The 27,696-nt window shown below is 36.2% G+C and overlaps 1 protein-coding gene across 2 annotated transcripts in view; it reads left to right on the top strand.

Moving 5' to 3' along the window:
• The window catches only part of CNTFR (ciliary neurotrophic factor receptor), a 2,564,731-nt gene that overhangs the window by 692,508 nt on the left and 1,844,527 nt on the right, over positions 1-27,696 (top strand). For both annotated transcript variants that reach the window (XM_044077809.1, XM_044077802.1), the window contains one exon: positions 5,212-5,332. The gene's annotated coding sequence lies outside the window, so the exon portion shown is untranslated. The remainder of the gene's footprint in view (positions 1-5,211; positions 5,333-27,696) is intronic.

Raw genomic sequence — 27,696 nt, 5'->3', positions numbered from 1 at the left:
ACTTTGAAAGCATCTTTTGGTATCATCTCATCTGCTCATAATACTAAGTATAAAAATATCAAAATGGGAAGGCCGTCCCTGTAGACTGTTAAAGTTTGTGTTGCCCTCTCTTTTATTTTTTCCCACCTACTAGTGCACAATGCAATAGGTAGAGTATTAACCCCTTTTTTCCAGTCTTACTTTTAAAATCTAAAAAGTGTGGGCGGCCATGGTGGTGCAGCAGTTAGCATTACTGCCTCACAGCAAGAGGTTCTCTGGTTCGATTCTCACCTGAGGTGCCTTCTGTGTGGAGTCTGCATGTCTTCCCTGTGGTCACGTGGGTTTCCTCCGGGTGCTCCGGTTTCCTCCCACATCCCAAAGACATGCAGTAGGTGGATTGGACACTCCAAATTGGCCCTAGGTGTGAGTGGGTATGTGTATGTGCCTTCTGTGGAAGGTTGAGTGCCGGGCTGGCAACTTGACACTGTAGAACTCCACTGCCAATCATGAGCGGACAGATGATCCACTGTGGCGACCCCTAACCAGGAAAAAGCTGAAAGAAGAAGACTTTTAAAATCTAAAAAACTTGAGAGAAGACTATAGATTACTGGAGAACCTCCAAATTGCTTCTCAGGAATCAGACTGGGATTAGCTGCTTTCATTTTTCTCGTGTGAGACATGGGGCAGAGGAATATTATTTCACACCATTCCTGTCAAATGTCAATCACTGGAAGCTGGAAAAATGTTTTTTAGGCAACCAAAATTTGATCACAGTGAAAGAAGGAGCAATGAACCACTGATTCCTGACTATCTCAGACTGGGCAACATATATGACACTTCCTTGATTGGCTAGTTGCTGCTTTGGTGGAACACTTCACTTTTGAATTGTTGAACCATTGTACAGTTTCACTGTCTTTTATGTTGAGCTTAGTTTTATATTGTACATGCTATCTTGAGTCTCTACCAGACAAAGTCTACAAAGTGCTTATAGACCCTTGCAGTACATGGGATGAGAATTCTGATTGGCAAAGAGCCTGTAACCTGTTTTTCAGCAGCCATGTTAGTATTAGTGCTACTGTTTTGCTTCTGATGGGTGAAGGAACAAAGGGATCTTGATTCCTAACTACATCTATCTGCAGTGAGAACAGAAATATTAATGGACAGGTAATAGCCAATATATCAATAACAACTGTTCATTATTTTTAGCAAATTTAATTCTGTCTTTTCGCTAGGCACTGCTAGATTAGATATCATGTAACCTAACTTGATAATATCACCTATATACTTCATCCATAAATCTTCAAGGTCTACTGTATTAGTGTCTCTTCAACTCTTGGATGCTATGACCAGCCATAATCTTTCACCCTCTGGTAACATAGCTCACCAATCTCCTGTCACCATATTTGTGGCCAGTCTATTCACAATGAGTGACTGTAAGACAGTGTAGCAGGTGCATTATGCTTATTCATGTTCATAGGTTCATAGGTTCATAAGTAGGTACTAGGCTATTGGCCCAAGGGCCTACGTAAGCCTAGCCAGCAAGGTACCATAGCTTACGCCACTCAAGAAAGTTATTTTCCTGTGCCACTGTCCAGCAGAGACACAGAAGTGATCCCCGAGGAGTATTTCCTATTTCCCATCCACTCATTAAAACTTTTCTTGAAGAGTGCTAATGAAAAACTTTGCTTGACATAGATGGGTAGCTTGTTCCAGAGTATTGGAAGTCTCTGGGATAGGAATCTATCCCTCTAATGTGTCCTGTTTATTGTGGTGACAAGGTTTAGGTCCCTAGAGCATGTAGCTCAGAGGGATTGGGATTTCTTTAGGTGTAGCATGTCCAACAGCTCTGGATTTGACATAGCTTTATATGTTATGCAGAGATCACCTCAGAGTAGGCGATATGCTACGGAGTAAAGCTGGAGTTTTTTGAGGCGTTCAGTGTAGGGCATTTGTTTGAGGCCAGTAATCCTCTTTGTGAGGTACTTCTGTGGCATTTGCAGCTGCTGCAGATGCCTTGTGAGGTACATTCCAAAAGGGGCGTTGTACTCTATAGTGGGTCTAATGAGTGACAAGTAGAGGGGAACAATGACCTCTTTTTTCCTGGATGAGAACCCTTTTATGATGAGGTGTGCCATGTAGAAGGACTTCCTGACTACTGTGGTGATGTGACTATCAAAGCAGAGACTACTGTCCACCTGGGTCCGAAGGTCTCTTTTCACTCATTTAGGGTTAAGTAGATTGCTGCCTATGTGGTAGTTCATGGGTACAGAGTTTTTACCAAAGGGGATGACACTGCACTTTTTGGCATTGAGCTTGAGGCCATGGCTCTGACACCAGGCATCTGTCTCAGTGAGGTCCTTCTGTAGGGTGTCCACATTATTTGGGGACTTGACTATGGCTCCTAGTTTGCAGTCATCTGCGAACTTCATTAGCCAGAGGCCTTCTGTGTTAACCTGTACATCAGAGAAGTAGATACCAAACAGGAGAGGTCCCAGGACGGAACCCTGTGGTAGTCCACTTATCACTGCTTTGATGTCAGATTTGGAGTCTGCAACTTTTACAGTGTGGGTTTTGTCAGTGAGCCAGATGGCAACCCATCTTGTGATGTAGGGATTTAGACCTAGTTTAGTGAGTTTAACTATAATTCCGGAATGGGGGATGAGTAGCATTACCCTCAGTTTTTTCTTGCCTGTTCCTGTTATGGTGGTGAATTTGTTATTTGAACCTAGCCTAAAAAGGCACTATAGGGGCAGCAAGAGCTTTAGCCAGTATCCGGAATCCCAGGGGTGACAGGTGCAGGCCATCTGTGGCAAAGCATCTTGGTCTGTCGACCATGTCATCCCAAGCAGACAGATACTGGATCCCCTTAGAATGACACCAGAAGCTTAGCCAATTGATGAAGTCAATAATTTTGTCCTTGCACTGTGGTATCATTCTGGGTGATGGCAGAATGCTACTCAGGGCTAGGGTCATACCTGCCTGGGCTACAAGATCGGAGAGCTCTTCCATGTCTCTTTTCATGTAGTCCAAGGAGGCACATCTCAGGTCATTCACACCAACATGGACAATGACAGAGTCATATCTGTACTTGTTGTGGAGTGACCTGAGTGCGTGGGTTATGTGGCGGATCCTGGCACCCGACAGGCAGCTGACAGTAACCTTCTCCTTGTCTAGCCTGGTGAGTGGGACATCGGTGTGCCTGACTATAGAGTCACCTATGACTAGTGTGTTGGGTACGTTGTTTTGCCTTATTGGCTGTGGTTGAGTGGCACACTGAGTCTGTGGGCTATGTGTCATTTGAGTTGTGTTGGAGGATGTAGGTTGCTTGCATTTCTGCTTTGGAGGTCTCTGTTGCTTAGACAGATTATTATTGAGAGCCTCCGCAAATGTTTTTGTGTTACTGTATGTGGATTTTGGTGGTGTAGACGTAGTGAGACTATGTGATGAGTGTGGTGTGGTGCAAATATTTACCTTCTCTTCATGACTGTCAAGTTCAGTCTTGATTAGAGAGAGCTTTACCTCCAGTTTGGCTAGATAAGTGCATCTCTCACAGGTTGTGGTTTTGGGTGGTAGGAGAAGAGGGTTGTCTGTGTACATGAGGCAATTTCTACATTGCCTCAAGATGTCCAGATTCATCAGATAGACAGGAGAGAACACTGGGAGCTGACCCTTGGACATGCCTGAATAAAAAACTATTTTCCTCTAGATAAGTGAGAAAAGTGAGTACAATAGCTGTTTTTCTTTAAGCAAGTGAGAAAAGTAAGTAAAAAAACTGTTTTCCTCTAGGTAATAAGGAAGATTGAGTGCTAGAGTAATTAGTAGCTTATTTAGTGTTTACAAGTTCTGAACAAGTGCTGAGCATGAACAAGCACATTTAAGTGCTAAAACTAAGAATCTGTATCTGCACTAGACGAGTTACAGGACAGAAACAATTGCAAATGCAGGCTTTCAAATCAGAAAGTTGAGAGAGATGGAAGATTGCCCAAATGGCCAATAACTACAATTTCTGGGCCAGAACCACTCCTTATGTGGTAGACAGGTTACCTAGTGCTTACCACTCCCACTGATAAGATAGAAGGCTTCCCTCCAACACAGAAAGGCTTGGGGGGCTCTGAAGCTTACATACAGTCCTGGATACAGCAAATCTGTATCTGGAACACTAGTTACAGAAAGGTAGGAAACAGGCTTAGTTTTTTTTTTTGTTTGTTTTACAGAAAACTAGCAAAAACAGTACTAAAAACAATTCACATGCAGTGCAAGCTAGCACACTTGAGTATGCAGCAATATTAGACCAAACACCGTTTAAAAAATGCAATTAAATTAAAAAGGACTAAAAGCAAGTGCAGAAAGAGTTTATTAGGTAGAATGTGGTAAAGATATGCGACTGGGGGGGAGTGTCCCAGATCAAATCTACAGTGGGGCGGGCAACTGCAAAAGCCATCAAATTTAAACCACAAACCAAAAATAGGGTGGGTGGGACAAAACAGTTTCAACAGATCCAAGCAACAACTAACAGTACAAACTTTAAAACTAAAAAAAATATTCTCAGCTCTGTATATTTGCCAGTCAGTCTCTCAGAACAGTGAGACAACAGTTTCAACAGAGAACTAAGCAACAATTAACAAACTCTATGACCAAAAAAAATATACTCAGTTCTGTATATTTGCTTCTTCTTATTGATAGTGCAACCTGTGAAACATGAAATATTTTGGTAACATGGAAGTAAACTTCTTGCATCAGTACAATGTCAGTAAGCGTGAATCCTCCCTAACAGAATGCAAATCACAACACACCACTAAGTTCATAATGTATACTGATACTGCAAAGAAAAAAATTGCCAAAGCCAACTAGAACATACCTTAAAATATCCCTGCTTCCAACACAGAGAACACAACTCCTCCTTCTCCACTCACATAGTGCAAATCCAGATATGTCACCAAAGAGTCACCAGGAAAAATATTGTGCATATTGACATCATTTCAGACTTCACCTTTTTCAGAAATTACAGATTTAATTTTTTCAGCACTGTTGGGAAAATATTTGTTTTAAATCTGCTGTGCTATTTCACACACATAGTCTTGCAAATCTATGGAAATTAACTTGCTTCTGTACAGCATTTCTGGTTTTAATTTCTACAGACTTTTTGTTTTTGCATTAGCAATGATATAAAAAAGGATTTGTGTTAAAATCTGTTGAGGTGTGTCCATCATATATCCTTGTATTCTTTTACAGATAAAATATATTTTAGGAGTGCTCCACTTCATAGGCCGTAAAGCTTGTATTGGAACATTAAAATCAAGGCACAAGAATTTGCTTACCAAAGTGGTTTCAGTGGCCCTTATGTTTAAGTGAGGTAAGTGTTTTTTCTCTCTTATATACCTGTAATCATTAATATGTTTACATTCTACATTTCTAGTAAAATGGCATCCTACAGACTGATAATAATGTATGAAGATGTAGTAATGTAAGCTGAAATTAAAATGTTTCTTAAAAGACGTAAAACATATTTTATTCTGCCTGGGTTGCTGCTCGTTTATACTAATGTAGCAATGTTCATTATTGTCAGTGGGGTCCATATTCTTTCTTGTTAATGCTAATTTCTTCAAAGAGGGTTTTGTTGCTATGTACTCAGGAATTGTTAACCAGGAATGGACTGCATATATCTCCCGAAGGTATTCCTGACACATGCATATTGATCTATCAGTGTTTGCATTGTTGACCTTTTGTTGTTAACAGTAGCAGCTTCTACACTTGGGTGTTCAAATTAAGTCAGCATGATCATATCTATCTGTCTGTCTGTCTGTCTATCTAACCACCGATATATATTTGTGTATGAAGGATTATAGTATTTTGTTGAATCACCTTGTTCTCAGACTACTGGTATTTTATCACAGACCATTTTCAGATCTAGAGGTGGCACTCAAAAGGTAAAGGAGTCCTGGAAGTAGATGGAAAAATATAAAACCCACATTTTCTTCAGTGTTTTGTCTTTCCAGTTAGTGCTCATTATTTGGTCATAGTAGGAATGTTTCCATTAAAGAAAGGTAAAAGTTGTGTAGTTTTTCCTAACTGAGATCTTCTAATTCATTAATTACAACTAGTATGTCTTTAGTCTTCAAATGACAGATAACTAAGTGTGGGACATTCTTTACAAAACTATCATTCTCTCTGCTATCTTGATAAAATCATTAATGTGAAAACCTAATTCAAATAAAAAGTCAATAGCAAATTTTTCTGTTGTTCTTTTCTCATGGAAGATTAAAAAGAAGTCTGGTTCTTTAGTTTGTATTTTTTGATTGGTAATATAAACTTTTAGTAAGACAATCTATTGCTCAAGCCCTTAAGGTGAATTACTTAAAGTATTAAGTATGGTAAAGCTCTGACATAGTTTACTGCAGCCAATTGAGAGGTCTGTCATTAGAGATTAAATGGTGTAAGAGAGTCCTGAGATCTTTAGTCACATCACCCAATCATAATGAAACTATTAGTTTTCCTAGTAACTGTACTGTTACCAAATGCCCTACATGTCACTCTATGATCAGCTATCGATTCATCAATTCTGGTTTTGAAAGTTGCTAAGTAATTATTCTATTACATGCAAAAAAGGAGCCTGTTCCAATGGCAAGGGATGTACTGACTTAAGTAGTTATTGTGTAAATGGGTATTTGTAAGATGGAAGTTAAGGTTTAGATCTCCAGACTTTGTATTAGTCATACCACTGGCTCTGTGAAAGTGAAAGTTACCAGAAAGTGCCATGCCTTTTGTTCCTTGATAAGCTAAGCAGCACTCCTCCCTCACAAGTCCATATGAAATGGAGCATAGTGAAATGATTTACCCAGATCATATATATCTTCTCCACTTCAGTTTGCTCATCAAAACTACTGTGAAATTTCTTTGCTATGTTATGATATATGTAGATAGTTCTGCACTGCAATTTCAAAATCACTTTGCTATCTTTTGGGTCACATAGCCTGTAGAAGCGATTAGAGTACAGTAGATGAGGCTTCACCATGACCTTTTTTAGTAGTGGGCTTCACTTAGATACCTGATACTTTCGCTTCTACAATTTACTCATACATTATTTATTTACTTATTTGTTTATTTGTTTGGCTTTAGCAACTAACTTCCTATCCATCCAGGCAAGATAATTATAACAAGAAGTGTTTTTTTTCTTCACTGTGTCCATTTATCCATTTATCCTAGTAAATAAATCATCCCATAGCATAACCTTGCATTTTTGCAAGGGACCACACAACTACATTATTTGAGCTTATTTGCACACAAAAATAGCCTATACAAATGATTAATTTTAATTTTTTTGATCATTTCATTTGTTAACTGAATTTACTGAAGCAAAACCTTGCCGAATGTTCCTTCCATCACTTCTGTAGTCTTCATGTTAAGAATTAGTAAGCTGACCTGTTCTCCAAATGAAATATATCTGACACAAATATTCTGAAAATCATTTACAAGACTGAGACCTTGATCAGCCCATTAGGTGTGTACTAGGTTAATGGCCCTGGAGCCTTTACAAGCCTAGCCCATAAGATTACCCTGGCATCTTGCCACCCGACCTTAGTTCCCAGTGCCTCTTTTGAGTAGAGCCACTGGAGTGATCCCTGGTGTGAATTTTGTAAAAAAAAGTCATTGTTAACAGCTATGATCTGTCAAGTAAACAGTATAATCCACCACAACAACTCAAGTCACACAACAACGTTGTTTAGATTTTCCATCAGATGCCTGTGAGTCATGATGCCAGAAAACATGATGACGTCAACATGCTCTGCATCAACCTTCCTTCCTTTGCTGTTCTTCCTGGAGAAACCAGTGCAAATCCATATTGTTGTACATCTGACAGAAAACTTGTGTTCAAGAACCATGACATTTAACTCTATTACCTTCTTTTAAAATGCAGGTTAAATGGCTATTTCCATTCCAATTAACCACTCTTTGATTCATTAATTTATGTTTATTATTTTATTCATGTAAGCCTACTATGTACACACCTCTTTTCAGTGGGGATGCTAATGCACATAAGTGGCCTTGCTAATGCACATAATACATTAAATAACTTGCTCAAAATTATACAACAAGCAAATACTGTTAGTAGAATCAAACCTGGACTGCAAGGTGAACATTTCTTGCAGCCGATTAGCATAATTTGCTTCACCAAACTACCTGTTTTAAGGCCCATCCCAAATACTTGATAACAGATGGCATTGCATAAAACTGATATATTCTTTATGTTTATCATTTTTCTCTAACACAGTGGAATCATGGCAACAAATCATTTCATAGGGCATTATCCCTGTGTGGCAGGCAGTTTGTTCTCTTTGCAACATAACAATTCCTTCTCTTCCTGTGCTATCCAAAATGATCTATAAGTCCTACTCGATTCTCAGCCTGTTTCTATTGTCATGCCATTTTGAGTCTAATGTTAATCCTTTATGTTTTAATCAATATAATGTGTAATGTGTAACTTTATGTAAACCAATTACAATTGTAAATCTTTGCAAAACTGTTAGAGCTATTACTCCCCTAGTCCCTGGGAAAATGTATCTAAATATCTATACATCTATCTATCTATCTATCTATCTATCTATCTATCTATCTATCTATCTATCTATTTATCTCTTTGTATACTTTTTAACTTTAGGTAAGTGTATTGCACTAATTGAGAATGTATGTAAAATCATTCGAGCTTTGCTCCCTGGGCCTCTGTTGAAAAGGGTCTTTAAGACCCAGTCGGACTTTTCAGACAAACAAACAAATCAAAATAACTAACTGACTAAATCAATAAATAAATGCATATATAAACCTATTTTCATCTTAATATGATTCCTCTAATTTCATATCACTATCTAATGAATGCTTGTGAGTCCAAAAAACAGGTCCAGACCTCTCATGTCTCTGTGTGAAACTGTAACTCTCTATGCAGGATTAAATACTTGGAAGATGTTGTACACTAGAGATATTTAACTCTTCTCTAAAAACAAAGAAACAGATCATTGTAACCTTCATAGGATTTGATAACTGCAACCGTCTTATCCAAGTTTTCAGAGTATAAAAATTTGTCAGGCTTCTACGATTAGAAAAATATATGAAAATTATCATCTGACAAAAAGAGACATAATGCAGCAACATTAATTCAATGTGACAACAGAAATGACAAGTTATATATTTTAGTAATAGTACTAATATTGAATGCTAAAAAATGCTAAAAAATCCTTTCACACATTCAGCCTTTCAAGTATACAAAAACTACATACATTAAAAAATGGAAAACAGCAAACTATGCAGGATGCTTATAAATACAGTACACCGTAGTGTCGTCTCTAGCTTGGCAGTTCATAGAATTGTAAGAGTTACAAGATAGCTGGCCTGCAAGGTTAATTCATCCTTGCCATAACCAACCTTAGGCCTTGCTTCTCTTTTCAGTGAAAACCAGGAACATCATATCAGTGGTAATTTTTTGAACACCATCCAGTTTTGCAGCTCCTTTATAAAGGCAGACAATATGCCCCATGGTTCATCTTGGAGAGGAAATCTGTTCCTTCTTCAGAACTCTAACCCTTCTTGCTGTCTTGTTTATTTGTTGTAGTATAGTTATAGAAATAAAGCATCTAGTCTTTATTGACAGTAAGGTCTTTTAACTCATGATCATTTTGGTTATAAACATCTGAGGCCTTTGCAGTTGCTTGATATACTACGTAAGGTGCATCCGAAAAGGGTGTATTGTACTCAAACACGGGAGGTGAAGACATCTTTTGATCTGGAAGAAATACCTTTTGCTACGAGCTATGCTAGTTAAAATGATTTTTAACTACCAGTGGAACGTGATTGCCAGATATGTGGGAGACGTCCACCAGTACCCAGAATTCTCATTACCTTGTCATTTTGACGTAATATGTTATATATATAGTATAAGCCAGAGCTGGGGGGGGGGGTTGCTTACTAAATACTGCAATGCTGTACTTTTGACATTGTGTTTGAGCCCATTTTGTACACCAGTTAGTACAGAGCTTAAGGTTTTGATTCTTTCGACATCTATAAGCTTTATATGTGTCTCTAACCAAGTCATTAAACCTGACAGTTCTCCTGGATTGGCAAGAAAAATGAGACTTTGTCAAGTCGGCTTACCTGGTTATCAAGTATGTAAAAAAATAAAACTGTGCTGCAGAAAGAAGGAACTAGTACCGACACACCAAATAAAACATGATTGGAAAAATGTAGTAGTTTTACTTTTCTTGATATAACATATCTTGAGACTCTTAGTGTAAGAATTCTAGACAAAGGCATAAATAATCGAGGGTACAAAGGCCCAGAATCAGGGACACATTTTAAATATTGCTCTTAGAAATGCATACAGCTAGTAGAGCAACAGATTGTACATTAGCTGAGCTTCGTTGAATAGTACGAACTCTGAATCTCAAATATCTGTCACTACTTGATGGCTTCATTCTTCAATGATTTCCAGAAAACCATTAGTTTTATGAAGAACAGACCAAAAATACCAGTCAAGCCTCTGGACATTCTGGAAAATTCTGTACATTTGATGGGTATACCAGTATGCAGCTATTTATTTGCATTGCTGTTTATCACATTCATAAGATGACCTATTTGCTGAGAAGAAGCATCTGAGATCCCCATTAATTAGTCATTAGTCTGCAGTTTCTGTTAGATACAGAACATGGAGTAATGTTGTATTACATATGAGGAGATACTATTTTTATAAGATTAAAACATCTCGGTGCAGTTTCATGTTAAGTGTATCCCTGAGAAGCAGTCTTCTGAAGATACAATTTAAAGAGTGGTAGGACTGTATGCTACTGTACAGAATAAACACTACTGCCGAAAGCAGCTATCATTTCTGAAAGCAGAGCAATTGCAAGCTCCAAGGCCAGTAATGCACCTCTAATTTCCACGGCATGTTATGTGCTTTCAGACAAGGTCAGAAGTTAAGGACAAAGCAAAGTATTTCATATTAAAACAAAGCACGCTGTATGTTCTGCATTGCAATGGAAGTGACTGAACTGTAAGTCTGTATGGTTTGACACACGGGAGATGTTTGAGGATACTGTCCTGGGTAATCTGCTTTCAATTTAAAGGACAAGTTTTATGCATCTGCTAGAACCTGTTTTACAATGTGATACTGTTTACTAGCACAACATCTGCTTTTACTTTCCCCAAAAGGCACATAAAGTGAGATTTTGCTGCACAGTTTAGCAAGCTTTGAAGCTAGTAAACAAATTTCTTTACCAGAATACATAACCATCTGGAATTCCCTTGTTTTACTTGGTAATTTTTATTTATACAGTTTAATGCATTGATGAGGAAAGCATGAGTTTCCAACAAACTACCCTTTGCATGAATTGTATATGTTATAAAAAGCTATTTTTTTTGTTACATTCTAATTATGTTATGCATCAGGCAATTGCATGGTGCTTTCTCTATGAAATTGTTCTCTTGATACAACTTTTCTCATATTACTCTTGACATTATTGTCTGAAAAGGCTAACATAATCACTTTCCTCTTGCAGGAAGCCTATACCTAAATACCTGCAAAGTTGTGTGTGAAGTTGGAGGGTTATTCTTCAGAAGCAAGTGTAGCTCACAATGCCATCACAGCCAAGTGTCATTTTTTTATTTTGAGTCAAGTAGGTATACTATAGCAGTGTTAATACATTTATTAACACAGATTCAGTCTCATGTTACAAAGACTAAAAAAGCTGCACTGTGCAAATTATCCACAGGTACTGCCTGCATATCCACAGATAGAACAAGTCACAGGAAGGCCATATGAAGCATTTCAGAGACATGCAGAAATATGTAAAGGTGTTGATATCATTAAACTCTGCCTAGTGTTGTCTGTCAGAGATGTTCAATGTACACGTTGGTTAATCCTTAGAAGATGTATATTTTCCTATTGACTGAAATTAATGATATTTTTGCCTCACATCAGTAGTCCACTAACTATTTCTATATGGTTCCTTAAGAGTGGCTGCCCCTCTGTGAATAGTTGTACCAAGACTGACTCTATTGTCTTGTTAACAACATCCTGTGTATGAACAAATGTTATGATTTGTTTTATAAGCTACATCTTTTTGATGGAACTGATTCACCCATCTTACTGAATCAGGGACACTGTCTGGCTGAACGGATTTTCCTGGTAAACTATAGAAATACATTAAAAAAACAAGTGCTTTTATGGGACTACACAAGTTACTTATTTATTTATTTGACATTTGCGAAAGGCTGACTGGGTCAGGTACTCATTTTCAGAGGAGACCCAGGGAGAAAACATAGAAATTAAAAAAATACATTGCATAAAGGATATTTTTACATGGAAAGCTCCACTACATAGCAATTAAAATGATTTAAAAAATACTGTTCATGGATGGACATGTTTATATGGAAATAGGCAATACAACAGACAATACCTTTTGAGGAGGTTGTATACTGGCATAACATACGGTACGACACAGACATTCTGACCTGTTAGTAGTCCTGCCAGAGGAAAACATTGAGAGATAAAGATCAGGATGGATGAAGGATGGGGAAGGAAAGCTATGATTTATAATTAATTGTATTGATATAATTTCCGAGGAGATTATGTTTGGGAGGTCATATAGTACAAAGGAGATAGTGGTAGTTACTGGAGGCATTGAGGGGAGGAAGTAGGTGTAGAGAAATAGACCGGGTTAGGGGATGCGTAACAGAACTCAGCCTAGTTTAGAACAGGAGCAGATCCAACATTTAAGTAAGAAATCTTTTAATTATACTTGAATTTCGTAAGACTAGAGTTAACTCTGGTGTCTAGGGGTAGGACATTCCATAATTTGGCTACTTTGTAGGAGGCTTTGTCCAAAAGATTTATTTGGTTTATGTAGAGAGAAGAGTTGTTTGTCCTCTGAGCAGGGAGTTCTACTGGACATATAAATTTGGAGCACTGAGTTTAAGGCAGGGCAGGCTGCAGGTTTATGGATTATTTTGTGGGCAGACATTAGTTGAAGGTAGTTAACGTACTGAGGGAGTTCAAGCCAGTTAAGGAAGTTAAGAGGTGTACAGTGTTGACTATAGCATGATGCATCCATTGCAAATTTAGCAATTTTATTATAGCAAGATTCAAGCTTATTTTTTAGTGTAGTCTGCAGGTTGGTCAATATGGGGGTGCCATATAGTGGTGAGGATAGCAGGTAAGTTGCCTATAGAGCATCCCTAGTTTTGGTGTTTTTTTAGTATTATGCATATGAAGATCACAGGTAAGTGTGTTGCTACTATTATTACATATAGTTTGGTGTGTGGAACCACTTCAATTTATTTGTTATTTAGTGAAAAGTTCTTGAAGTCTGCAGCTAGTGACCTTGGTGTAAAAAGGAGGGTATTAGTTGTGCATTACTGAGCCACAGCTTAATAGAAGTGAAGGCATCTTGGTTATTTGTCTAAGGCATTTTATGGTGTTAGAAGATGAAATGATAGTTGAGTCATTGGCATATTGGATTACAGTACTCTGACAGGAAGAAGTGGGAAGATTATTTATAAAGGCATTGAAGAGGAGAGATCCAAGGATGGAGGCTTGAGTAATTCCTGTTTTGTTAGCTAATATGTGGGAAAGGTAGCCTTGCCATTTTATACATTGTAGCCTGTAGGATAAATAGCTAGTAAATCATTGTAGAAAGGAGAGAGAAAGGTCTAGGGTTTAGAGTTGTAAGAGTTTGGGATATGAGACAGTGCTGAAAACCTTGGATAGATCAAGCAATAGTGCTGAGGTGAGTTTACCAGAGTCTCTTGCTTTGATAACTGTGTCCATGAAGGGTATTACTGCAGTTTTTGTGCTATGGGCTGGCCTAAAATCATGCTGAGTGGAAGTTAGCAGTTCATTGTGGAGAAGATGGTTAAGGAATCGTTTGTGTGCACATTTTTCTAAGACTTTGGAGAGAGGAGATAAGATGACAATAGGACGGTAGTTAGACATTTCATTTGATTTACCTCCTTTGTCTAGTGGAATTATGAAAGATTTTTTTTTGCATAGGGAAGGGACCTAAGATTCAGTTCTGGATCTATTGATAAAAATACTGATAGGGTAGGTGATAGCATCAGCAGCCATTTTCAAGTATTCAGCTGGGAGGTTATCTTCAGAAACAGAGCAAGGTTTGATTCTATTTAGGAATTTTCATATGTAGTTAGAGGGAACAGGATGTAGTGTGAAGTTGGGAGGTGGTAAGGCTATAGTGGATATGTTTTGTCCCTATTTATTAATATTTTTTGTGGACTTTGTTAGCCAAGGCCTGTGACTTACTTTTGTTATTTTTGTTTGAAATAGGGCTAGGCTTTTAAGGGTGTCTAGAAATATTTTATTAAAGTGTTTGACTGTCATATAGAGGTAATATTTTCAACATGCTCCAGTTTAAAGATTTTAATAAGTTAATGAACAACTGTGGGTTGAAGTTACTTAGTTTTGCGATGGCTTATAGATATGGCATTTGCTCAGAGGGGTTGAGTGTGAGGGTGTCAGGGAGAGTACCAGATTTGGCGTATATTTTAGGATCTGTGACCATAATCCAGTCAAGAATAGATCCTTGGTTGCTGTTTTCATTAAGTCTAGTTGGTGTTTTAATGAGTTGCGTGAAGCCAAATAGATTATACTGTGGGTGTGGAAATCAGAAGTTAAGTGCTGGGGAGCATTGCCAAGATGTAACAGAGTAACAGTACTTCTCTTCAGCTCTGTCTATACTAATTTTCTATTACAGGATTTTCAAAATATATCTATCAGAACTTTGGTTATTTTTTAATCTATTGGTACTTTATACCTTATACAAGGATAGTATAAAAATCGTTTTGATCATTTATTTTTTCCTGGCAGGAACCATTAGAGATCTTATGAATTACATCAGTCAGCAAAATGAGCTTCAACAAATCTTCTCATCAGGACACAACTTTTAAAAAGGAATTACAATCTTTGTTAACCAACATTCAAGAACTAACAAAATGGATAGAAGGAATCTGAAATTTAATAGTTTTAAGGAGAGCTGTACTAAAGAAATAAACATTATACATGAAGATTTAAAACAACAGAAAGAACAAATTTCAGGTATTGAAACAACCTTAAATGTCAGCCTTAAATGACATGGATTATAGGCTCCAAGAAGGTGAGCATAATATAGAATTTCTTTTAAAGCAAAATACTCACCTTTTGTCTAAAATAGATGATCTAAAAAACAGATCACGTCGTAATGATATTAGAATCTTTGGCTTACCAGAAAATATAGAAGGAGATAGTATGGAAACGTTCTAGCCTTCATGGCTACCTGAAATCCTAGAACTGCCTGAAGCTCTTTCATATGGTATCGAAAGAGCACACAGGTCTATGGTCTCATCTAAAAATAACAAAGCAATTCTGCAAAATCTGTGACTGTAAAATTCCTTTCCTCACATGATAAGGAAATTGTCTTAAAGACTGCATGGGCAAAATCTCCAATTAAAATAAAAGACAATATAGTTTTTTTTGATAATGACTATTCTCAAGTAGTAATTGCAAAAAGAAAAGTTTTCCTGCCATTGATAAGAGAACTTAAAAAAAATCAAATAAAAACTCATCTACTGTTTCCTTCAAGATTGAAAATATTCTACCAGAATGCATCTAAAATATTTGAAGATCTGGACAGTGCACTTACTTTTGTTAACTTTTAGACAGAATTGAAGAAATGGATTGTGCCAATGCTAACTTAAAGAGATTAGCCGAAAATGGAACCTGGACAACTTATGAGCATAAGAAGTTAAGAAAATAAAAGTCCTGCTTTTATTTGTCTCTATCCACATTAGATACCTTTTTTTTTTTTTTTTTTTGTTTGTTTTAAACATACTAATGACCCATAAGGCCAGGGAAAGTGAAAACTGGAACAACAGGTATGATTTTACCATTGTTTATTATAGTTTTTAAAGTTAGTCTTTCCTGTTATATTTGATGCTTATTATGTATAGTTTAGTTGCTTCTTATTAGATAGTTATGGGTTATTGCTTAAACATAGTTATTATTGTAGACTAACTGTTGCCTTTTGTATTGGAGTTTAGATATATTTATGGGATGCAACTTTATTTAGATAGATATCTTTTCCAATAACATGTCTCATTGATTGGGTGCTTATGCTAAAGTTCGTATTGTATTGATAGTGAGTGATTATATTTTCCTTGAGGAGTCTCTATAGATATGATTTTGGGTTGTGTATAAAGTTATTTTAAGAATTATATTCCTCTTGATAATGTCTGGAGCTGTTTTAAACATAAATATTTTTGTTGGTAGTGTCCGGAGCTAATGTAAAGCATAATATGTTACTGTTGACAATGTCTGGACTGAATTTGAATATAAAGGTTGCTGTTAGAAATGTCCAAAGATTTTTTAAACACAAATGTTGCTGTAAGAAATGTATGGAGCTGTTTTGTGCATGGGGTCAGTGTTGGTGCTGTTGGTGTTTTGCTCTCTGTGTTATATTTGTTTATGGTTGTTTTTTTTTTTTTTTGTTGACTGATTTGTATCTTTGAAATTGGGATGCTTTGTTGATTACAGTATTAGCCTCTTGTCTGGAGAGGCCGTTTAGACTTTTTGCAGATTTGCGATGGCTTTTTTGATTGCTGAACAGACAGGGACTATTGCATCACTAGTTGTGAGCGCCATCGGCAGCTCAAGTTATCCTAAAGTTAAAAGAGTCTCTTACTCACTATTTCCTGCTGAAAATGTGAAAACCTGCAGTTAATCAGCTTTAGCTCAAGACCTACATCATGAACGGTCTTCTAATCTGGACAATCTCCCTCTAGTTATAACATGATTGTTGCCATGGAAACCTCAGATCCTTAAACCTGGAAGCAAAGTGTCAAAGGCTTCAGAACACTCGAGTGCTTCAAAAAAGCAATGGAGCTTAGGTATTAACGCAAACAGAGTGCGAAGTGACATAATTATTTGTGTGTTAACAAAAACCCTTTTCTAACCCTAATGCAGTTATGCACATAAAGTAGAGCTGTGTCACTGTAGATTTGACTAAGAAAGTTGAGGAATAATTAAATTTTATGGTTGTAAGTGACGTTCATCATTGTTTCAGTGAGCTCCAAAATATTATATTGTGATACAAATCCAGTAGATTTATTTACATCCTTAGCAAAGGACAGATAATCTTCCATCTAACTTTTCATGGGCTGTAATCATAAAAAGCAAAGACGGTTGGAAGAATATTGAATAATGGCAAATGAATAATATGTAAAATCTGAATACCTCAGCGGTTTCAGTGTGAAACTACTTCGTTATGTAAACACAATCGAAGTCACTGAAAGTTTTTTTTTTTCCTTCTGCTGTAATTAATCCGACATTATCATTTAACAAATTTCATTAACAGCAATATGGGCTTGGAAGGTCACCTTACAGTGTGTCATTCATATGTTACATATGTACTATGTGAATTTTACAGCCGCAAACATCTGGTTGCGGTGATAAAACAGCATCAAAGGCAATTTATATGAAACAAATGTTAAATATTTAGAAACACCCTGTTACAAGATCATCAAATATATATTACTTGTTATAGGCCAATAGATATATAGTTGACTAAATATCTGAATGGTTCTATTCTGTTTATTTCTTTCTTTTTTTTTTTTTTTTTTTTTTTAAATAGTACTGAACTCTTTTATAGTATGCCTCTCCAATATCTCCTTACTCAGTTTAATACTACTTCATTCTGTTATAATTTTTACCTTGTTATATGTATATATATATATATATATATATATATATATATATATATCTATATATATATATATATATATATATATATATATATATATATATATAGTAACTTTTTATTTGTTTCATTTATGAGAATGTTACAAAAATAAGTTTATATATCTAATTAAGAGCAGTCTATCTTCTGAAAGGAAGGGAGCAAAGAGTGGAAAATGAATAGGGAGGATGAGATAGAGAGAGGGGGAGAACAAAAGAACAACTCAGTACAAATAAAGAGTTCATTAGTCCTTTAGAATTTAAAGATATTATTTTTGATATTCAATATTTGAATACCTATTTAACACTACTTCACTATTTGTCATGAGTATTTAAGAGTGTGACTAATGATTATAACTTGGGACAAATTTATTGTGAGTGTATTGTATGCAAATATAACTGCCTGTTTATGTGTTTTAATAAGCAGTAAAATAATAATTTCTCACAGCAACTTAAAAGGATTAATAACATCACAAGGGTCTGGATGAACATAGTCAAGTAGAACGATGATGACTATGAACTCAAAGTCTAGACAATAAACCGGAACTAAAATGAATAAGGAAAAGAAATAGCACATTGAATTGGTGGTTTGAACTGGTGAGAGCAACATTGTCATCAAACTACTTATGCTATGGATGAAAAATAAATGACACCTTATATTCTTAGCAATCAATTAGAAATAATTTTACTAACACCTCACTTACTCTTGCAAGACCATTATTAATCCATAAATACAATTAAAATAAATAAATTATTACAAATGAGAATAATCAACGCCTTCACTGGTAGATCATTAGTTACAATTTCTTCCGTTATATCATTAGATTATCATTTTAAGAAACACAAATATAAAAGTTTTAGAATCTTAATTTACTTGTATTTATGATTTAGTTATGTATAATTTATCAGTTCCTCACTTATATGAAAACATATTTATAAAATGTTTTATCATTTGCAAGCATATCAACTATATGTTATGGTTACCTGTTATCAATATCTAGATTCATAGTGAGACAAATAGAATTGAAAATTACTTCTAGGATAGTTAATGTCATTTTCTCAGACATGTACTAACTACTTAATATAATAATGAAGGCTGATATGTGTATAAAATCTTTTTGGTGATAGTAGTTTCTTTTACTTAAAGGTAACTGAAACAAGAGTATTTACCCATGTTAATAAAAAATATTTAATACTGCTAATGTTCAAAGTGATACTTTTTAAAACTGTATCATATTTGCCTTTTGCATATTTTTTCTGTTACTAATTTAATGATATCAGATATCTTGATTTTCTATAGAAGCTAAGCCTGATTTATTTAGATCGGAATTTTTTCTCTCAGACAGATGCTGATCAGAGGTTGTTACTAGACAAAGGGTTAATCTGAGTGATTATATGTCACTCAGATTAGGACTATTATACTCCAGGATGGTTAAGGGTGGTTATGATGCTACTAGCTTATGTTATAAAAGTTTGTTACAGCCTTTTTTGACATTCTTCACAATACAAAGTGATGATATAATAATATGCTCAAACTTTTCATCTTTATTAGTATGCAGTCAGTCTAAAGTTTTCCTTTGTATTCCTTTAATTCTTAACTATAACATTTGTTTTTGGTCAAAATATGCCCTTTTCACAAATTTAACTCCTTATGACTTCATTAAAGAGTATTTCTATTAATGTTAATGCATTAAATAACTTAAATAAGAGGGGAAGTTTATTCAAATATCTTAAATTACACAAAACCCAATTAATATTTTTACAAGAAACTCATTTGAGATAACATATGTTTAGATTAGATACTAAATCATATGAACATCTTCAAAAGAAAAGAGGGGTAGCTATTTTGTGGAATAATACTTTGGCTTGCCCATAGATTGCCAATATGTATAAATATAATAAAGGAATGTTTTGTCTTGTCACAGTTAAACTTAATAAGAAGAGTTATACTTTAGTGAATCTATATTGGATACCAGGAATAGGTATCAATACAGTAAAACAGGACCTTGATCTTATAGCACAACATTCTAAGGGGGCCTTAATAATACCGGGGGATTTTAATTATATTTTAGATAATAAAAAATCAACATCCCATAATAAAAGAAGGATTACAGCTTCTGCCAAATCATTAAAAGATTTTCTAGAAACATACCTTTTGAAAGATATTCATTCCTTTGCAGATTCTGATTCTTTAAACTATACTTTTTTCCCCCATTGACATAACACCTATTCAAAAATAGATAAAGTTCTATTTTCAAATGACTTATTAGGCTCTTTAGTCAACTCAAAAAGAATTCCCCTGCACGGAAGTGATTGCATGGCTCAAAATGTCTTTGTAGACAGAAATCAAAAGCCAGCAACTGTGAGCTGTGTAACTAATTTAATTAGTTAATAAAAATGAAAAACAACAAGAATAAACAGACCGGTTTCAGCTATGGCGTTGACCTAGCGTTCATCAGTGTTATTTTACAGAAGCATCTTTAAAGCACACTTTAGTCAACACCAATGTTATTTCTTGTCCAATATCAGACCATAATTCAATAATATTTGAAATTTCAGTTAATTCAAACTACAATACACAGATAAGAAGAATACCTGCTTATATCACAAAGTTGAAAGATTTTAAAGAATTTTTAACTTTGGAAACACAAAATTTTATAGAACTAAATAATAATAATAACTCCTCAGAAATGTTTGTGTGGGATGCCCTCAAAGCATATTTATATGGGAGAATTATTAATTGACACCATATAAAAAGGAAAAGTTGGGTAAACAGTTATTAGAGATTCAACTTAAATTAGAATCATTGAAACATAATCAAGAGACAGAAGTTGTGTTGCTAGTTCATGTTGATATCACCCATAATGATGGTTTCACTGGTGATATTTGTGACATCCAGGATAGGATATCTTCTAGGATGGGAGTATTATAACCAGGGGATATACAGAATGTTAATACATAATTTTTTGGTCTTATTTAATTTTAAGAAGGCTATAAAGAGCTCTGCATTATTGATTTTTTTGGATGGGTTTAGAGTAGTGTACTAGTGTATATGAGCTAGAATAGATTAATGCTACCTCCTGCATTTTTCTGTATTCCGTCAAATGTTATAATGCTGTTGTGAAGATTGGGTGAAGATAGATGAAGGCTGCCAGCCTAGCCAGATAGAATTGTGGAGATAATTCTGTCATCTGTAAATATTAATGTAAACCACAGGCTTGTTGTCTTAAATGGTGAAAATAGTGTTTTGTGTGGAACTGGAAAAAAATGTAACAACAGTGCACTGTACTGACCAAGTAAAGCATGCTGTGACCCCTTGATGTTAGGACTCAGAGCCAGTGAGTCTAGATGGGGCATCCTGCCTATTGTTTTAAGGCCAGAGTTAATGGCCAGAATTTGCATTCATAAATGTCCTTTATTGCTCTGGTTTCTGTCCAGAGGTGAAGAATGTAAATGTAGTTTATGTTAGCCTGGGAACCCAGGGAAGTGTGACGAATGATATAATATAACCCAGGGAAGTGTGAAGAATGATGTAATGTGAACCAGGAATGTGATTTTAAAAACAGAGAGAATCAGAGAACATGAAGCATTTTTGTCTTGACCATCCAACTCACCAGCACTGTCTTGCTCTATATGTAAGTTTATCTTAGACTTGTGTTTTCTCTTAGAAATAGCTAGAAACTGGAAAGATTAGACTAAGTGTTTTCTGTGATGTCAGAACTGTACTACTGAATTCTTTTAAGTATTTCTCTGTGCTCTCTGAACTCTTGACTGGCACTGTGTAGTAAAAAGTATTGTCTTGTGTTTTGACTATTTGTTATTAAATATTTTTAAACCCTTCCAACTATGGCTGTTTTTGTAGAGATAATTTAAGCTATTTAGAGTACTTGCATGCATTTGGTAAAATTGTACAAAGCCACTTCAATAGCTTTAGCCATGGGCTATACTACCAACTGGATAATAATATTGCACAGTAATAATTGGACACCCTTTTAAGGACCTTTGAGTAGCTGATAAATATTAGAGGGTGGTGGCAGCTGGTACTACCGTATAGTCTGGGAAAAAGGGGCACAGCTGGAGAACCTGTGCCAGCCTTCCCCAGGAGTGTCTGTGTGGTTGTATAAACATGTGTGTGTGTGTGTGTGTGTGTGTGTGTGTGTGTGTGTGTGTGTGTGTGTGTGTGTGTGTGTGTGTGTGTGTGTCAGCTTCTTGGGCAGGGACATGAAGCACTGGTTGGACAGAGAGGGTGCTGGAGGATTTAGCTTGCCCACTAGGCTGAGATCTGGACCCTATAGCTGTGCCAGTGGGGAGTCTTATTGGGGACCAGGAGAGCAAAGGACCGACCAGCCCCGGACTGACTGTGATCTCTGTGTGCTCTTAAGGGAACTTGCACTTTACTGTGTGTATTTGTTATCCTTTCCTCCTATATGAGATGCCCCTCACTGGTGTTACTGGTGAGGATTGAGGCTCCTTGATTGCTGGGCCAGGGCACAGGCATCACAGTTGTATCCTGGCAAAAGCAGTTCAGAGTCCTGTTTATTTGGCTTAAGCCAAGGCTCTGTGGTTGCCAGTATGTCAGGGGTATGGTATAATAGCCAAGCAAGGATGTCTGTTATGGCTACAGATACTGCAAAGATTTAGTGCCAGGGATGGATGTCAATTAAGGCTACAGATACTGCATAGATTTAGTACCAAGCATGGAGGTCTGTTAGGCTACAGATACTGCATAGATTTAGTCTAACTATTTGTAGTGTTTTGAAGGGGGGAATGTTTATGAGGGGAGTTGGGCCTGGGTTAGGGTGGATGTCCCCATATTGGGCTATATTTGAGAAATGGGAGTAGTAGTGTGTGTAAACATATGCTACTTTTGGTTTTGGGAGGAAAGATCGGTTAGATTTTCATTAGGGTTGCAAAATTCTTAGTTTTATGAATTACATGGGGTCTAGCTTAAATAACTTGGCTGAGTCTGAGTAACTCTTTGTATACTTTGCAAGGGTTGTGATGGTTTTCATGCTTATATTAATTATTTAGGACTTATTTGGGACTAGGATAAAGAAAAACAAAGAGTGAGAAGGTCACACAGAAAAAGCAATCAGTAAAAACTAAATGAAAACCCTAGCCAAGCTAGAACTTCCACTGAGTGACCTTTCAAACCTCTAGTATCAGAAGCACATGGGCTATATGCAAATTATCCTTATGAACATCAGGTGTTTCAGCTATGTGGCGATTATGAATGCCCATGACTTTTTTTTTAAGTTATTTTAATGGACAATTTCAGGCCAATAAAGCCAAAACCCACTAGCTGTGGATATCCATATTTCGGCCTTGTTATGACCTCAGCACAGCACAAGCATAACAAGTTTGAAACATACATATCCACAGCTAGTGGGGTTTGGTTTAGCTTTATTGGCCTGAAATTGTCCATTAAAACAACTTAAAAAGAAAAATGCCATGGGCATTCAGAATCACCATATAGCTGAAACACCTGATGTTCAAAAGGGTCATTTGCATATATCCCATGTTTCTCTGATACTAGAGGTTTGAGTGGTCACTCAGTGGAAGTTCTAGCTTGGCTAGAGTTTTCATTTAGTTTTTATAGACTAGGATAAAGACAGACAGAGTGAGGCAGGTAAGTAAGATCTTAATAGGTTGAGCAGAAGGCATTTTAAAGCTTGTTAGGCGGAGTGAAAGAGTTTGGAGAAGAGAAAAGGTAACAGGGGAAAGATTTGTAGTCTTGAAATGAAACAACAGGCAATCATGGACAATCACGTAGTATTAAAAATTAAGATATATTCATTGTGCTGCTGTTCTGGTGGCAGACTAGTCAGATAATACTCTAAGCTGTCTTTACATTATCAATCCTTCTTTCCCTACTCTCTATTACTAATCAGCTCTATTTAACTTACTTATAATATAGTTAATAATTCATAGATTAATAGATATTACAAGGTCACTGAGTCTCATGACCATTCTCAGCTTGCTAAAACCCTCCATCAAGTAACATCTCCTGTCTTCTGGAAGATTGTTAAGGTCAATCCTGGAGTAAATTTGTGGACACTCATCCAGTTGTCTAGTTTATGTTTAAAGGAAGACAATGAGCTGCTCTGACTAGCATACAAGGCAAGCTTATTCCAGAAGTGTGTCCAAGTCAATGGAAATAATGAATTCCAGGAAGTGTTGAGCCAGCACTATAGGGTGCCATGTTAATGGTTTAACAGCTCATTTACATTTACATTATTTTTCTTAAAGTAAGCTAGCTGGTTAACCTTTGCTGTCCCAGTGTCTTCTATTAAAATATATTCATTTAATTCAGTTACAATATTGCATGCACATTTCTATTCAGTCCAGCAGGGTGCACTGTTGCTACATTGTAACACAAGCAAACCTCGCAAATACATTTTCATCACAAGCATCTGTACAAATCAGTCTGATATACAAACGACATAAGATTATTTACAAAATCCCAGCTAGCTGTGCTGGCACAAGTCATACATCTACTGTCCTATTTCTCCTGGCAAGGCTGGTAGTGCTTCCTATCATCACACTAAGTATTTACGTTCCTAGCTTCACTTTCATTTTGTAGAGGTATTTTGTCTAAACAGTATGGAAAAATGAGAGATTGTCTGCCAAAAGTGATAATGCTACACTTTTTAGATTCAGCCCATTTTAGTAGACTGATAGTTTAATAGGTCAAGTTTATTCTGGAGGGTTTGGGAGGCACAGTGTGGCTTAAAAGCAACCCCTAGTTTGCAATCATCTGCAGACTTTGTTAACCAGAGGTCTTGTCTGTCTTTTGTAGATCTGAGAAATAAATATGAATAAGGAAGTTTTTTAAACACTAAGCCCAAGGGAAAAGACTGCTCACTTTCATACTTTCTGAAGAGGAATCTGGAACTCATACTTGTGGGTTCAGTCTTTCAGCCAGTTTGTTATCCATCTTTAACACATATGGGTCACTTTTAAGGCATTTAGCTTTCGAATTATGGCAGCATATGGAATGGTGGAAAAAAGCCTTAGACATGTTAAGATACACAACATGTATTGCACTGCATGGCTACTATCTACAGCCTCCATAACCCTTTTGAAGCAATTTTACCAGATTAAATAGAAAGGCTCTACCCTTCACAAAAGCAAACAGTTGGGGTGTCAAATCTAACAAGATTCTTAATATCAGTTTATAAGACAAATTATAATATGGTCCATGGCTTTGCATCCATCCTCATCCTCTTTTTCCGGCTTTGCATCCATCCTCATCCTCTTTTTCCCATTTTGCACATGAGGCCGGAGTGTCACTTTCAACAGTGACAATCATCTCAAGCCAAGGTTTACACTGCTGAGTGGCTAACCCTGCCATGGAAGGCATGTAAGACTTATAGGTCTGCAATGACCTTGGTTGGTTTTGATAACACACTTATGGAGGGATATCATCACTGTTGTCTACCACTCATATGAGACAAAACAAATAGCTAAGGTTAAGTTAAACAGTTTGGGGAGTGTATCTGCAAGGATATGTTTAACACTGTTATCTAAGCAACCAGGTATGTTGTCAGGTCCCATGGAAGAAGTAAATTTGGTCTTGGTTTGCACTTCAGGTAAACGATATTTAGAGATAATTGAGGGAGTATGGGATTTAAATAACCCCTGAGCTTTATTTGGAAGTCTCAGGGTTGAAGTTTAAACTACATCTTTTAGCAAGGATATTGGCAATGTCAGTGGGTCAGAATAGGATGTCCCATTATGAATAATTTCTTAGCAATGCAGGATATTGTTTTTAAATTTCAAAAAATAGATAAAGAATGTAATATAATTATCTCAGTCTTCTGAAGCCAAACTAAGTTTGCAGGCCCCTTTAGTGGACTAAATAGTGCTTTTCATTTTTTGTAATGCTTTATTATCCATTTGAAGAATGTTATTGTATCTGTTAAATAATTTAAAGACTTTCTTTCCTTGTTGTATTGTTTACTTATGGTGTTAGACTGCCAGTGTGGTTTATTTTTGAATGTGAACTGCCAGTTTTGTTGCCAGTTTTTTTCAGAAAACTGGGCAGCGCAATGATGCAGTGGTTAACGTTGCTCACAGCAAGAGGTCCTCTGGTTTGATTCTCGGCTGGGGTGCCTTTTGTTTAGAATTTGCATGTTCTCCCTGTGTTTGCATGGGTTTCCTCTGGGTATTTTGGTTTCCTCCCACATTCTAAAGACATGCGTCTGGAGTGTTTCTCCATGGGCCTCCACTGAAAATAGTCTCTGTCCTAGTTGGACTATCCTGGTCAACAAATATTAATATAAAAAATAAAATAAACATTGCATTAATACTTAATTCATTGGCAATGATTAATTTCATTGCTGCTGTTTCACATATCTGCCTTGTTTTTTATTCCTTCATAATGACTAAACCACTATTCACAAAATGCTACCAATATTTCATACTTATAATACTCCTAGTCTGTATATAGTACAAAAAAGCCACCTGCCTGTTTTGAGACCATCATCAAAATTAATAATATTATATATTTTTATACAATTGCTGTTGCTATACATAATTGATATTGTCATAGCTGAATAATGTATGCAGAATATGTTCAGTACATCAATTGAGATTGCTATAGTCTCCAGCAGTGCATAATTCATCTCCCATTGTTATGGACAGTGCATGCCATATGGGAGGTCTAGTACACCAATGCTTTTTATGCACTCATGTGATCAGGATCATGTGATCAGGAATAGGAGGTAGTAAAGTGCAGCATGACAGTGATAGACACCACTCAGAGTCCAGGTACAGTATTCCTTACATAGTTGTTACTTGGGACGTCCCATACCAATACATGATTCTTTCTACAACTATGCTTTGGTCCTTCATCATGCCTGACTGTAGTTCAAAAAGAAATAATAGTCATGCATTTATGAGAGGCTGCACTAATGTTTAACTGATATATATTAATAAAATGGCTGGCATTAGTGGTGACAGTGGATTGAGGATCAGTACAATACCGTCATAATGAAGGGATCTGGTGTTGTATCAATGAATCCCAACCCCACCACCAGCTAAAGATCACCAATCATCATATTATGCCAGTTTATAAGGTTTAGTTTGGCAGCAAGATTGCTTGCACCAGAAGGTACTACATTGACAGGATTTTCCTGCTATGAACTGAATGGTTTGGAAAGGTTTCATGTGCGAAAGAGCTACTGTGTTGCTCAACAATCAACTGCTTATCAACATAGTAGAAATATACAGGGATCGTAGTAGCAACAGCAGGTTCATCATCTATTTGTATACAGCTGGATTTCCATAGTTAACACTACTAGCAACGATGAATACATTTGTGGTATACTTTTCGTAAATTTTCTGCAACCAGGGAGAAGATTTATTGGTATAGGAGATTTGTTCTGTGTAGACTAGCATTGTGCAGTGGAGCAGGATTGTGAATTTTGTGTTTCTACATTAACAATGTAATAAATTAAGTAAATAGCAATTTGCATGTGTGTGTGTGTGTGTGTGTGTGTGTGTGTGTGTGTGTGTGTGTGTGTGTGTGTGTGTGTCCATAGTGTGGCTTTTTTTCCAAGTAGTACTCAGAGCTTAAGTATAGTGCCCCTAAACCAAATAAAAAAAGTTTTGTATATTCTTTTGAAATTTCACGACAAAACAAGAAGAGAATCTGAAAAAAATGATAGTAAACTAAATAAGCAGACCAGTAAATAAATAAATAAATAAATAATTTGTGTGTGTTGGTAATCAAAAGTAAAATAAAAAAAATAAATATCAAAAGCAGATTAAATACAATAAAGATGACCTTTTTATGACAACTCCTATATTTTAAGCATCACATTAATGGAGTTGGCATAAAATGCCTTACAAAATCTCTGTGGTGGCCTTTTTTTCTGCCTAAGTATTTAATATTTCATTTCTAGCACATAAATGATCTTGTGTTTTGTGCATTTTTGTTTTGTTACATC

This window comes from Protopterus annectens, chromosome 1.part1 (assembly GCF_019279795.1).
Source record: "Protopterus annectens isolate FY-2018-M chromosome 1.part1, PAN1.0, whole genome shotgun sequence".
Taxonomy (NCBI): Eukaryota; Metazoa; Chordata; order Ceratodontiformes; family Protopteridae; genus Protopterus; species Protopterus annectens.
The sequence above is the reverse complement of the archived record's forward strand: the minus strand, read 5'-3'. Positions and strand labels throughout refer to the sequence as shown.